At 38.1% G+C, this 14,953-nt stretch overlaps 1 protein-coding gene across 1 annotated transcript in view; it reads left to right on the top strand.

The window, feature by feature from the left end:
* The first annotated feature begins 4,223 nt into the window (after positions 1–4,223).
* The window catches only part of LOC135204733 (oocyte zinc finger protein XlCOF20-like), a 32,037-nt gene continuing 21,307 nt past the window's right edge, over positions 4,224–14,953 (top strand). The window contains exon 1 of the mRNA XM_064234891.1: positions 4,224–4,371. The gene's annotated coding sequence lies outside the window, so the exon portion shown is untranslated. The remainder of the gene's footprint in view (positions 4,372–14,953) is intronic.

A 14,953-nucleotide genomic window follows, 5' to 3' on the forward strand; every position in this document is an offset into this window, starting at 1 on the left:
TGACCTAAGCCTATCTGTGGTGTACCACACTACAGAAAATGCCTTCCAAACAGCAAAATCCCTCTCAGAAATAATTGGAAAAACTCTGAAAAAATCAAGGAGACAAATGATAAATCCTCAAGAATCTGGGACATGATCAAAGGACTACAGGAATCCCTAGAAAGTCTTAAAACTGTGGAAACAAATAATCTTGCACAGATCTGGGATGCAATCAAAGGAGTGCAGGAATCGATGGACAATCACACGGATAGCCACCAGACTCCTTTGAATGCGGCATCCAGTTTTTCCTCGCCTCCCAGCAACACGGAAGTGCCCCCATCACCTTTAGACCATTCTGAGGGGACTGTTGGTCTCACAACTTCTTCTCCCTCCCCATTGATTCCGTTGGAAGATAGATCTCCGGTGATGATTACCAACCCTCGTGATTCTCCCCACCCTATCTCTTCCCCCAACCCCCAATCGTGGATGCAGATGAGAGTGACCATGAGGGGTCTGGCAGCTGCCAGATACATACAAGCAGAAAAAAGAGAAGAACCTCTCATTTGGCTGCTGGACTGGAGCGTAACATTCGTGTTTCACCTCACCCGACACCTGAGAAGAGATGTCACATAGTAATTCACAATCTGTGCTCATCGGTGATGCTAGACGCCATAGTGGAGAGATTCAAGTTTCTCACTGGCTCTGACCCTCTCATCTCTCACGAACTCCCATGCAAAAGTAAACATAAAGTGGCTTACAGGATTAGCTTCCTATTTCAACACCTCGACGTTCTTAAAGGCGAGAATTTCGGTCCTAATATATCAGTTTCAAGATATAACCTGATCCAGAACCAACTTCCCAACCCCCCCAAAGGGGATCTTACTGACATCCCAACCAGGGTCATTTCCACCAAAAGTGCCAGCCAACCGCCCACAGCGAGTGACTGCCCACTTCCCCTGGCTAACCCCACATCCACCCAAATGATAGCACATTCATCTCCCATCTTCGTGAGTAGTCATGGAGACATTAAACATAATCTCTTGGAATATTTTGGGCCTCAAGCGGAACATTCTTCTCCTAAACATGTTCTGCAAAAACTTCATAGGCATCATTGCATTGCAAGAAACGCTCCTCTGGCAACATGACCTTGTCATCTGTGATTCAGTACATTAAGACTTCAGAACCTTCTCGACTTCATCGATGCAAGTTACAGATCAAATCGTAGCCGGTCGCCGGAAGGGGGGCCTTTCTTTCCTGTGGCACAAATCGTTAGACAATATGATAAAGGTGATGAACTACAGGAGTAACAGATTGCTGGGGCTTCAACTGACAGTAGGGAACTCTAAAATCCTAATAATTAATGTTTATATGCCCTGGGAAAATAACAATAATTTTGATCATTACTGCATGATCCTAGGGGAGTTACACAGTATTATCCATGACTCTCCTGTTGCTCATATTTGTATAATCAGGGACCTTAATTCTCGCCCCAAAAACAATTTTATAATGAACTTACTCGCTTCTGTCAAAATCATGCTCCTCCCTCCTATTCATATGTACATAATAGAGCGGACGCAATTACAACCTCCTGGCTGGACCATTGCATCACATCTCCACAAATTCATGATTCTATTATGACCTGCAATATTCTCCACAATCTTGCAATGGGCAATGGTCACATCCCATTACAGGTGTCATTCAGCACCCCATCCCTCCCTACCATGAACCCCCTAACTGACCACTCACCAGCGGTAAACTGGGATTTTAAAAACCAACAGAAAACCAGATATTTTAGGGCAACCACGGAAACCAGGTTGCGGTCAATAGTTCAACTGGCAGACACCTTACTTTGTACTAACACAAATTGTAGAAATGACCACCATAGGAGGGATCTGAATGAATTCTATTCGAACATAATCTCCGCTATGCTTGCTTCGGGCAGGGCTGCCTATAGATTTCATCAAGTAATTCTCGTAATATACCTGGTTGGAATGACTTGGTTAAGGATCTGTATACATACTCAAGAGAAATGTATTTACTGTAGAGGCAAAATGGTAGCCGAAGGGAAGGACACCCTGCATTACTAATGAGACAGGCGAGAGCGCAGTTCAAACTTGCTCTTAAGCACTGCAGATTAAATGAAAAACAACTAAGAGCTGATGCAATGTCTAGAAACTTAGAATCTGGTGATTATCCTCGTCTTTGGAAAGATATCAGACCTTAAAATCCCAAAAACTAAAAAACCGCTATCACAGAGAGTAGGGGAAGCAGTCAGAGATGAGGCTATCGCAAGTATGTGGGGAGATCACTTCAACAATATCCTGAATAGCATAAATGATCAAGATTCCCAAAGGGATGTAGATAATTTCCTTACTGACAACATTCAATTTCATTTTGCATTCCGTATTATGCCAGGTAACATCAGCAATGCCATAAACAGCCTACCTAATAATAAATGGTCTGGCTGTGATGGTGTTCCCGCAGAGGCTTTCAAATTCTGTCATCCAATAATTTACATTTTGCTAGCTGCCATATTCAATGCGTGCATAATTCACCAGTTTCTTCCAGACTCCCTATCCATAGTTCACTTGATACCATTAATCTAAACAAGCTAAAGGATGCAGCTGACCCTGGCAACTACCTGCCGATTACAATCACAATGATCGCATCGAAGATACTTGAGTCGGTTCTTCTATTGAGGCTTCTCCCTTTTCTGCACACCACTGACAACCAGTTCGGGTTTAAAGCAAACCACTCAACCGACACCTGCATCTACATATTGAAAGAATTGCTGAACTACTACCTATCATCCTTTGTTTTGTGGATGTGAGAAAAGCATTTGACATAGTAGACTACCTGAAGCTCTCCCTTAAGCAGCTAAAGGATGTCACACCCCTTATCTAGTTGGCATTTTACATTGCCAGGTTCTCCACACAGCATTCTGTGTCAAATGGGGTAATGTATTATCGTACACCTTCGGCTCCCTAAAAGTGCTTTGGCAAGGGGGCATTCTCTCCATACTTTTTTAATACGTACACAGCTGCCTTGAATGTCAAACTGAACTTACTCCCAATTGGATGCACTGTCAATGAAACAACCATAAACAACCTTTGTTACGCTGACGATATGGTTCTGATTTCCCCATCAGTGCAAGGTCTCCAATACGCAGGGGAATTTGATATACTTTACAACGAAACCAAGACCCAGTGCATGCCGCTGCTCCTGAGATCGCTTAAGCATATTACAGAACCACAAATTTTCCTTGGAAACCATCGGCTGGAATTTGTACACGAATTTCCATATTTAGGTCACATTATCACCGACGACCTAAAAGATACGGCAGACATTGAACAGAGATATCGTAAACTATGTGCGACTGGCAACATGATTGCAAGAAGGTTTGCCTTCTGTCACCGAGACGTGAAACTGCTGCTCTTCCGCTCGTACTGCTACAGTATCTATGGGTGTTCCCTCTAGACGAACTATACCCGAGAGACCATGAGATGTATCACTGTTGTGCCCAATGACATTTTGAGACGCCTCACAAATACTCCGCCACACAAATGTTCATAGAAAACCACCTGGACAATTTAAAAATTATTGTAAGGCGAACAATGTCCAGTCTGGTAACTCGACTGAGAAACAGCAGCAACTCGCTCATACAAAGCATCCTAAGGAGTGAAGCAAGAATAAGATCTAAATTGTGGGAAAGATGGGAAAATGAGGCCTTTGTCCCCTAAAGGACTTAATCTCTGTATTGGCAAGATGTCATTTACAGATTCTTTCATTACTATTATATTTATTGCTGATATTTTACTTTTTCATTATTACTGGTGACTACTATCAAGTTAAAGATTTTCTGCATTCAATTTTTGTATTTAGCCCTCTGGACCTGAATACTGTAACCACCTAAGGTCTCTAGTTGAAATTTAAGTCACATAATCTGTGCACTAACTGTTATAACTCTCAATACATTTTTTCTCTCACTAATATCATTACTGTTATTACCATTATTATGATTACTATCTTTTATGCTACCTCAGCTATTTTCTGGATAAGAGCCAATTATTCATTTTTTTATCATGTTGTCTTATGTATCTAGATTGTGTATGTTATTGTCTGTATTTTGTATATTCCATGTATATGGCTCTAAGCTGAAATGAAGGATATTATTATTATTATTATTATTATTATTATTATTATTATTATTATTATTATTATTATTATTATTATTTTCAGCTTTGAATAATTATTTTGAAGAGCAAACTTGCTGAATGTTGGGTCGTTTGCTGCCTTTGCCTTTTTATGAACAAATTAAACCAAATCTGCAAAACCAACTCCTCCCTTTTCTTCCCTCAAATGTCCAGCCAGGCTACACCACTTATTCCAAAGGTATGTAGGAAGTTTTTTAACAACTGCTTGAAGGTTAGGAAGATGATTAAGTACTTACATATGTGACAAGTTGGTTACTGCATGTCTGCATTTAATAAGGAATAAAGGAAATGTATACAAGCCATGAGGATCTTTTATGTTTCAATGCAGACCAAGAAATAAGTTTCTTAATATATGCCATTGACACCCTGTAGGGATCACCATACTCTTGACAGTTTGCTGATCCAAGTAGTACAGTTTGTCAGCATCACCCGAAGCATTTGGGGCAATTCAACTGAGGAGAGTCTGCTTTTGTATCCAAAGGTTGTTGTTGGATCAGCTCTATATTTGGATTCAACTGGGAAGGAGTGTCTTTTGGCATGATATCCAAGATTTTGTTAGCTTCAGCATAAACTCTTCCTCTTGCTTGAGACATTACAATTTTGTTTCTAATTGCTTTCTTTTTTTCTCTTCTCTTGCTTAAGTCTGAGTTTTTGCTCTTCCATCCCTTTTGTTTTTTCTCTCATAGCCTGCTGAGCTATCAACCCTGCCAGTCTAGCTTTCTCTTTGAGGCGAGCAGATCTTACACTGGTTCTGCTGGACTTGGTCCTGCTAGTGGATGAGGAACAGAGACTTTTTCTATCAAGGTCTGCAAACAATTGCAATTCACTTTCCTTGACGACCCAATTATTCAAATCTGTAATGAAACAATCAATAGATACTGTATTTTCTGAAAGCCTCTTACTTACTGTGTTTCGTTCACTGAAATTTGTTAAATGATTCACATACTGCTGATAACATTCATCATACTTATCACGTAATTTGCACAAAATAATCATTTTAGACTTTACCAGATGAAGGTCTCACGATTGTCTGTTGGTCTAAAGATCTCATTTCTGCTTCTGGTCATGGCAGACAGAGCAGCAGTTTGGGCATTTTTCAAAGCATTTATTTGATCTTGTATCACTTCATCGAGACAATCTTCACTAACTACAGACACAGCAACTTCGCTAAATTCCTGCATTTTCAATCACTAGATTTTCTTGAACTAATGCCGTTTTCTTCAAAGCCACAGGGGTGAGATTTATAAAAGACACAGATACAGTTACTCACGTCACACTTTATTAAAATTTGAAATAAAATTCAAGTTGATGTCACAAAATACTTTAAACCAACTTAAAGCTTTAAATTCATGTAACACTTAGCACACAACTAAAATTGACCATTACTGTAAGGGCTTATAGTTGGTCAGTACTCCATGACCAGTGATGAGTACCATGCTAGTAGTACAAGGCGACGAGGTTCAAGAAACTGAAAACAACAAAATATACAAACTTACTAAAACTGTTAGATAGAAATTCCATAATAAACAAAGAATTAACAATAGTTTGAATATAACTACAAAGCACCACATACATGAAATAGAGTATATACAAATTTCAGTAAAGAAAAAAACTTACATCTGTGTTACTCTAAGTACATCCAATATAAGCGAAACGAATTTCCAAGACTTCTTCTACTGATCTACTCTGTCAGTCATCAAAAACCTTGATCATAAAGAAACATTTATTTCCAGAAACTCATACCTGTTACAATGAGGTTCCAACACTGATAACTACCAGCTTAAACAGTCTGTTCAAGAACTACTTAACAACAATTAACATAAACAAACTAATTACAGAAGTAACAATCCAAAAAATACTAAACAATGTGTACATGTAAAAACGGACAATTTAACCGTATTCACCAAGTTGAAAAACGAAATTTATCAAATGATTATATATACTATTAGTTTCTATAAAAAGCTGCATTTAAAGGTTCCATATGGATGGAGGCAGGCGTCCTACTCAGAGAATAACAGTCTGGTGCAGAATCTTACTACAAAAAACAGTAATTTGGTCTGTCTGTCTGTCTGTTGTCTGTAAGTACATTTCACCGGTGCAGAATCCCATGTAAGTGTTAACAGCTGATCAACCAATTTATTAATAAGCATTAGGGGTTAAAGAGGGTTGAAGGAGAGAGGGTCTTTCCCTGCTCAAAGACTACCTAACTAACAAGACCAAGCCATTTTCAAATCATTGCTGAATGTGCAAGATATGGTGAAAATTACATCTGGGAAAACTACCGCTTGGTTGGTAGTTTACGGTAAACATTGAATTGTGAATTCTTACGTTCTGACAAGTAGGGCAGGTACAACAACATAGAAAATAACAAGAAAAGGAAATAAAAATTTTGGCGCATTAGCTTAGCAAAAAAAACCGCCAGGTCGTTAGATAACTTGCTATTTAGCCCACATTGTCTGGGGCTTGGTGGCACCCAGGCCTCCCACCGCCCGGGTACCGGGCCCACTAACTAGTGATTATGTGAAACACTTTTTCTTGTTCTGATGTTGTTTCAGTGTTTTCACTTGCTTGGAGAGTAAGCCAACAAGCTACTTTGTTGTTGTTGATGTTCTTTCGGAAGGGCAGGGAGGGGGTGTAGGAAAGTCCTATGGAGGAGCCTGAAAAGGTCTAAAAAATGTGTTTTGCATTGAGTAACAATGCAGGAATTATAGGAAATGATGTTTGATTGATTTATTGGAATGAAAATGTCAAAAACAAATAATGCGCGTGTCGGACAGTAGTACTGAACAATGATTCCTGATAAAATAGAGCTTATTTAGTTTTCCTTTCCCCTTCTATTTACTACTTGTTTAGAATTGACTTGCTCCATTGGTACGGTCGATCCCATGGGAGACGAATTATTATCAACTAAAAAAAAAATTCTCTTTCGTACATATATGAAAATATATCATTTGGGAGGTAAAGTGAATTTAGATATTAAAGGACATTTGTAGCTTGAATTGATATATAAATGGATCACGGTTCGATGTGATAATTATTCATAACAACAAAACGCTACGTGCTGCAAAACAAAACTCGAATTGGCTAACACTGGTGACGGGGTTTCATATCGATTCTAATTACGAAAGCACCGAGATCGAGGGTGATTTGTAAGTTCAGAATCGATATGAACTTATAGCGTTCTCTGTTGGCTGACTGGATAGCGTCACTGACTGTCCTGAGTTTCGTCCCCGTCCACTTGGACGGTGGTTCGATCCCATGGGGGGACGAAATTATTATCAAACTAAAAAAATTCCCCTTCGGTACATATATTGGAAAAATCATATCATTTAGGGAGGGTAAACAAGTGAATTTCTAGATTATGAAAGGACATCGTAGCTTGAATTGATATATAAAATGGATCACGGTTCGATGTGAAATTATTCATAACAAAACAAAACGGCTACGTGCTGTCAAAACGCTCGAATTGGCTAACATGGTAGACAGGGGTTCATATCGATTCTATTACGAAAGCACCGAGATCGAGGGTGATTTGTAAGTTCTTTAGAATCGATATGAACTTATATAGCGTCTCTGGTTTTGGTCTGACTGGATAGCGTCACTGACTGTCCTGATTTCGTCCCCGTCCACTTGGACGGTGGTTCGATCCCATGGGGGACGAAATTATTATCAACTAAAAAATTCCCCTTCGGTACATATAGAAAATATATCATTTGGGAGGTAAAGTGAATTTAGATATTAAAGGACATTTGTAGCTGAATTGATATATAAATGTATCACGGTTCGATGTGATAATTATTCATAACAAAAGGCTACGTGCTGTCAAACGCTCGAATTGGCTAACTGGTAGACGGGGTCATTGGTAACATGGAGACGGGGTTTCATATCGATTCTAATTACGAAAGCACCGAGATCGAGGGTGATTGTAAGTTCAGAATCGATATGAACTTATAGCGTCTCTGTGGCTGACTGGATAGCGTCACTGACTGTCTGATTTCGTCCCCGTCCACTTGGACGGTGGTTCGATCCCATGGGGGGACGAAATATTATCAACTAAAAATTCCCCTTCGGTACATATATGAAAATATATCATTTGGGAGGTAAAGTGAATTTAGATATTAAAGGACATTTGTAGCTTGAATTGTATATAAATGGATCACGGTTCGATGTGATAATTATTCTATATATATATATATATATATATATATATCTATATATATATATATATATATATATATAGTATATATATATATATATATATATATATAGATAATGAATAAGTATCACATCACCGTGATTCATATAGATCATTCGAGCTACAAATGTCCTTTAATATCCTAATTTCGCTCTACCTTGGAATTGATATATTTTCATATATGTAACGAAGGGGAATTTTTTAGTTGATAATAGTTTCGTCCCCTCATGGGATCGAACCACCGTCCAGTGGACGGGAACGAAATCAGGAACGGCCTGACGTTATCCAGTCGGCCAACAGAGAGGCTATAGTTTTATATCAATTCTGGCCTTCAAATTCCATCGACCTCGGTGTTTTCGTAATTAGAATCGATATGAAACCCCCTCTACCATCTTAGACAATTAGAACGTTTTGACCCACGTAGCCTTGTAATGAATAATTATCACATCACGGTGATTCATATAGATCATTCGAGCTGCAAATGTCCTTTAATATCTAATTCCCTATTTCTCGGAATTGATATATTTTCATATATGAGGCCGCCACTCGAACAACCGTCTATCTGCAAATTTTCGGATTTTGAGTTATACATACTTTCGAATCCAGCAACTCTTCTTCTATATACTACTAGTGTTGAGAAATTTGTAAAAAAAACACTATGTTTTTCACGTTCATAATCTAGAGAAGACGGAGAGTAACTAGAATTATAAATGCGCAATATTTTGTGAGTTGTTATTCGAGTGTGAAAGGAGGCCGTTGGATGAAAATGAATCGAAACAACGGTATATCTGCAAAATTTGCAGATAAGCGGTTATTCGATGGAAAAGGAGCCCGGATAATGTTCTGTCGAACAAAACGTTATTTGCATGCGTCCACAAATGAGGTTCTTTGATTTGTATGACGTCATATTTAAAGGGCACTTAGTTTGGCTGTCAAGTTCTCGTGTTCCGTGGTTTACCTTATAATTTTCATTAAGCATTGTTTCTGACAAAAATAACAGTTATTGTGATCATCAAACTATGGGTAGAAAGCATAAGGAATCGAATGAAATTGAAAAAAAACAACGCATTAGAATGTAGTACTCAGTGTGAAAAGAATAAGGTGTGTGCACGTTAATTACTCCTCGGTTTTTATGGTAAAAAAAACAAAACCAGTGAAAATACCTTCCAAACAGTATACCTTACTGGATTTTAAAATCTATTAGCCTATCATTACCGTACCCAATATTGGATAATCAGATGTGTTAAATGGGGAAAAAAGTTAGTCATGCTCTTTTTTTATGCATAATTATGTGTAATACAAAAAACTGGTGCTAGTAAATCTTGCATCCTACCATGCTTTTAGGGCTATAGTATGCTTTAACACATTTTTTTTAGGTATGTAGTTATGTGATTGCACCACGTAGGCCTACTATGAATGATGACCAAAGACGTGTCATAAAGAGAGTTTCATAGCTGAATAATTTTACAGACCATTCTTATACAATAGTTTTTTAATTTTTATATTTCTTCTTCCCATCATTATAAGATTATACTAGTTTTTAATCATTTAAGTTTCTAAAATCTAGGCTAATATAATGTTGAAGAAAAAGAATGACATCATACCATTCATAATTATCACTTATATATGCATTCCAATGTTGACAAACTTCTGTTTTTTGCAGTTATAGTGTTGTTTGAGGTACAGTTTGGATAGACAGATAATATTTACTCACATATTTGTAAAGAGCATGCTTTTAGCTTCATTTTGAAAAAAAGAATGATGTCATAGCATAAATAATAACGGAAATATGATAACGTAAACATTGCAAAACTTCACTCGCGTTTTTCTCCGATTTCTGTTTTGTGCATATAGACGGTTTTTGAGTGGTGGCCTCATATGTACCGAAGGGGAATTTTTTAGTTTATAATAATTTCGTCCCTTCATGGGATCGAACTACCGTCCAGTGGACTGGAACGAAATCAGGAACGGCCAGTGACGTTATCCAGTCAGCAAACAGAGAGCCTATAAGTTTTATATCGATTCTGGCATTACAAATTCACCGTCGACCTTGGTGTTTTCGTAATTAGAATCGATATGAAAGCCCCTCTACTATGTTAGACAATTAGAACGTTTTGACCCACGTAGCCTTGTAATGAATAATTATCACATCACCGTGATTCATATAGATCATTCAAGCTACAAATGTCCTTTAATATCTAATTCGCTCTACCTCGGAATTGATATATTTTCATATATGTAACGAGGGAAGGGGAAATTTTGGTTTTTTAGTTGATAAATGTTGTTTCGTCCCCTCATGGGATCGAACCACCGTCCAGTGGACGGGAACGAAATCAGGAATGGCCAGTGACGTTATCCAGTCGGCTAACAGAGAGGCTATAAGTTTTATATCGATTCTGGCCTTACAAATTCACCGTCGACCTCGGTGTTTTCGTAATTGGAATTGATATGAAACCCCCTCTACCATGTTAGACAATTAAAACGTTTTGACCCACGTAGCCTTGTAATGAATAATTATCACATCACCGTGATTCATATAGATCATTCAAGCTACAAATGTCCTTTAATATCTAATTCACTTTACCTCAGAATTGATATATTTTCATATATGTACCGAAGGGGAATTATTTAGTTGATAATAATTTCGTCTAATCATGGGATCAAACCACCGTCCAGTGGACGGGAACAAAATCAGGAATGGCCAGTGACGTTATCCAGTCGGCCAACAGAGAGGCTATAAGTTTTATATCGATTCTGGCCTTACAAATTCACCATCGACCTCGGTGTTTTCGTAATTAGAATCGATATGAAACCCCTCTACCATGTTAGACAATTAGAACGTTTTGACCCACATAGCCTTGTAATGAATAATTATCACATCACCGTGATTCATATAGATCATTCGAGCTACAAATGTCCTTTAATATCTAATTCGCTCTATCTCGGAATTGATATATTTTCATATATGTACTGAAGGGGAATTTTTTAGTTGATAATAATTTCCTCTCCTCATGTGATCGAACCACCGTCCAGTGGACGGGAAAGAAATCAGGAACAGCCAGTGACATTATCCAGTCGGCCAACAGAGAGGCTATAAGTTTTATATCGATTCTGGCCTTACAAATTCACCGTCGACCTTGGTGTTTTCGTAATTAGTATCGATATGAAACCCCCTCTACCATGTTAGACAATAAGAACATTTTGACCCATGTAGCCTTGTAATGAATAATTATCACATCACCGGGATTCATATAGATCATTCAAGCTACAGATGTCCTTCAATGTCTAAATCGCTCTACCTCGGAATTCATATATATTTTCATATATGTACCGAAGGGGAATTTTTTAGTTGATAATAATTTCGTCCCCTCATGGGATCGAACCACCGTCTAGTGGATGGGAACGAAATCAGGAACAGCCAGTGATGTTATCCAGTTGGCCAACAGAGAGGCTATAAGTTTTATATCGATTCTGGCCTTACAAATTCACCGTCGACCTCGGTGTTTTCGTAATTAGAATCGATATGAAACCCCCTCTACCATGTTAGACAATTAGAACACTTTGACCCACGTAGCCTTGTAATGAATAATTATCACATCACTGTGATCCATATAGATCATTCGAGCTACAAATGTCCTTTAATATCAAATTCACTCTACCCTGTAATTGATATATTTTCATATATGTACCGAAGGGGAATTTTTTAGTTGATAATAATTTCGTCCCCTCATGGGATTAAACCACCGTCCAGTGGATGGGAGCGAAATCAGGAACGGCCAGTGACGTTATCCAGTCGGCCAACAGAGAGGCTATAAGCTTTATATCGATTCTGGCCTTACAAATTCACCGTCTATCTTGGTGTTTTCATAATTAGAATTGATATAAAACCACCTCTAACATGTTAGACAATTAGAATGTTTTGACCCACGTAGCCTTGAAATGAATAATTATCACATCACTGTGATTCATATAGATCACTCGAGCTACAAATGTCCTTTAATATCTAATTCGCTCTACCTTGTAATTGATATATTTTCATATATGTACCGAAGGGGAATTTTTTAGTTGATAATAATTTTGTCCCATCATGGGATCGAACTACGTCTTGAAGACAGGAACGAAATCAGAAACGGCCAGTGACGTTATCCATTCGGCCAACAGAGAGGCTATAAGTTTTATATCGATTTTGGCCTTACAAATTCACTGTAGACCTCGGTGTTATCGTAATTAGAATCGATATGAAACCCCCTCTACCATGTTAGACAATTAGAATGTTTTGGCCCACGTAGCCTTGTAATGAATAATTATCACATCACCGTGATTCATATAGATCATTCGAGCTACAAATGTCCCTTTAATATCTAATATGCTCTACCTCGGAATTGATATATTTTCATATATGTACCAAAGTGGAATTTTTTAGTTGATAATAATTTCGTCCCCTCATGGGATCGAACCACCGTCTAGTGGACAGGAACTGAATCAGGAATGGCCAGTGACGTTATCCAGTCAGCCAACAGAGAGGCTATAAGTTTTATATCGATTCTGGCCTTACAAATTCACCGTCGACCTCGGTGTTTTCGTAATTAGAATCGATATGAAACCCCCTTTACCATGTTAGACAATTAGAACGTTTTGACCCACATAGCCTTGTAATGAATAATTATCACATCACCGTGATTCATATAGATCATTCGAGCTACAAATGTCCTTTAATATCTAATTCGCTCTACCTTGGAATTGATATATTTTCATATATGTACCAAAGTGGAATTTTTTAGTTGATAATAATTTCGTCCCCTCATGGGATCGAACCACCGTCTAGTGGACAGGAACTGAATCAGGAATGGCCAGTGACGTTATCCAGTCAGCCAACAGAGAGGCTATAAGTTTTATATTGATTCTGGCCTCACAAATTCACCGTCGACCTCGGTGTTTTCGTAATTAGAATCGATATGAAACCCCCTCTACCATGTTAGACAATTAAAACGTTTTGACTCACGTAGCCTTGTAATGAATAATTATCACATCACCATGATTCATATAGATCATTCGAGCTACAAATGTCCTTTAATAACTAATTCGCTCTACCTTGTAATTGATATATTTTCATATATGTACCGAAGGGGAATTTTTTAGTTGATAATAATTTCCTCTCCTCATGTGATTGAACCACCGTCCAGTGGACGGGAACGAAATCAGGAACAGCCAGTGACGTTATCCAGTTGGCCAACAGAGAGGCTATAAGTTTTATATCGATTCTGGCCTTACAATTTCACCGTCGACCTCGGTGTTTTCGTAATTAGAATCGATATGAAACCCCCTCTACCATGTAGACAATTAGAACGTTTTGACCCATGTAGCCTTGTAATGAATAATTATCACATCACCGGGATTCATATAGATCATTCAAGCTACAGATGTCCTTTATTATCTCATTCGCTCTACCTCGGAATTCATATATATTTTTATATATATACCGAATGGGAATTTTTTAGTTGATAATAATTTCGTCCCCTCATGGTATCGAACCACCGTCTAGTGGATGGGAACGAAATCAGGAACAGCCAGTGATGTTATCCAGTTGGCCAACAGAGAGGCTATAAGTTTTATATCGATTCTGGCCTTACAAATTCACCGTCGACCTCGGTGTTTTCGTAATTAGAATCGATATGAAACCCCCTCTACCATGTTAGACAATTAGAACACTTTGACCCACGTAGCCTTGTAATGAATAATATATCACATCACTGTGATTCATATAGATCATTCGAGCTACAAATGTCCTTTAATATCAAATTCACTCTACCCTGTAATTGATATATTTTCATTTATGTACCGAAGGGGAATTTTTTAGTTGATATTAATTTCGTCCCATCATGGGATTAAACCACAGTCCAGTGGATGGGAACGAAATCAGGAACGGCCAGTGACGTTATCCAGTCAGCCAACAAAGAGGCTATAAGTTTTATATCGATTCTGGCCTTACAAATTCACCGTCGACCTCAGTGTTTTTGTAATTAGAATGGATATGAAACCCCCTCTACCATGTTAGACAATTAGAACGTTTTGACCCACGTAGCCTTGTAATGAAAAATTATCATATCACCGTGATTCATATAAATCACTCGAGCTACAAATGTCCTCTAATATCTATTTCGCTCTACCTTGTAATTGATATATTTTCATATATGTACCGAAGGGGAATTTTTTAGTTGATAATAATTTCGTCCCCTCATGGGATCGAACCACCGTCCAGTGCACGGGAACGAAATCAGGAACGGCCATTGACGTTATCCAGTCGGCCAACAGAGAAGCTATAAGTTTTATATCGATTCTGGCCTTACAAGTTCACCTTCGTCCTCGTTGTTTTCGTAATTAGAATCAATATGAAACCCCTCTACCAAGTTAGACAATTAGAACATTTTGACCCACATAGCCTTGTAATGAATAATTATCATATCATTGTGATTCATATAGATCATTCGAGCTACAAATGTCCTTTAATATCTAATTCGCTCTACCTTGTAATTGATATATTTTCATATATGTACCGAAGGGGAAT

This window comes from Macrobrachium nipponense, chromosome 47 (assembly GCF_015104395.2).
Source record: "Macrobrachium nipponense isolate FS-2020 chromosome 47, ASM1510439v2, whole genome shotgun sequence".
NCBI lineage: Eukaryota > Metazoa > Arthropoda > Malacostraca > Decapoda > Palaemonidae > Macrobrachium > Macrobrachium nipponense.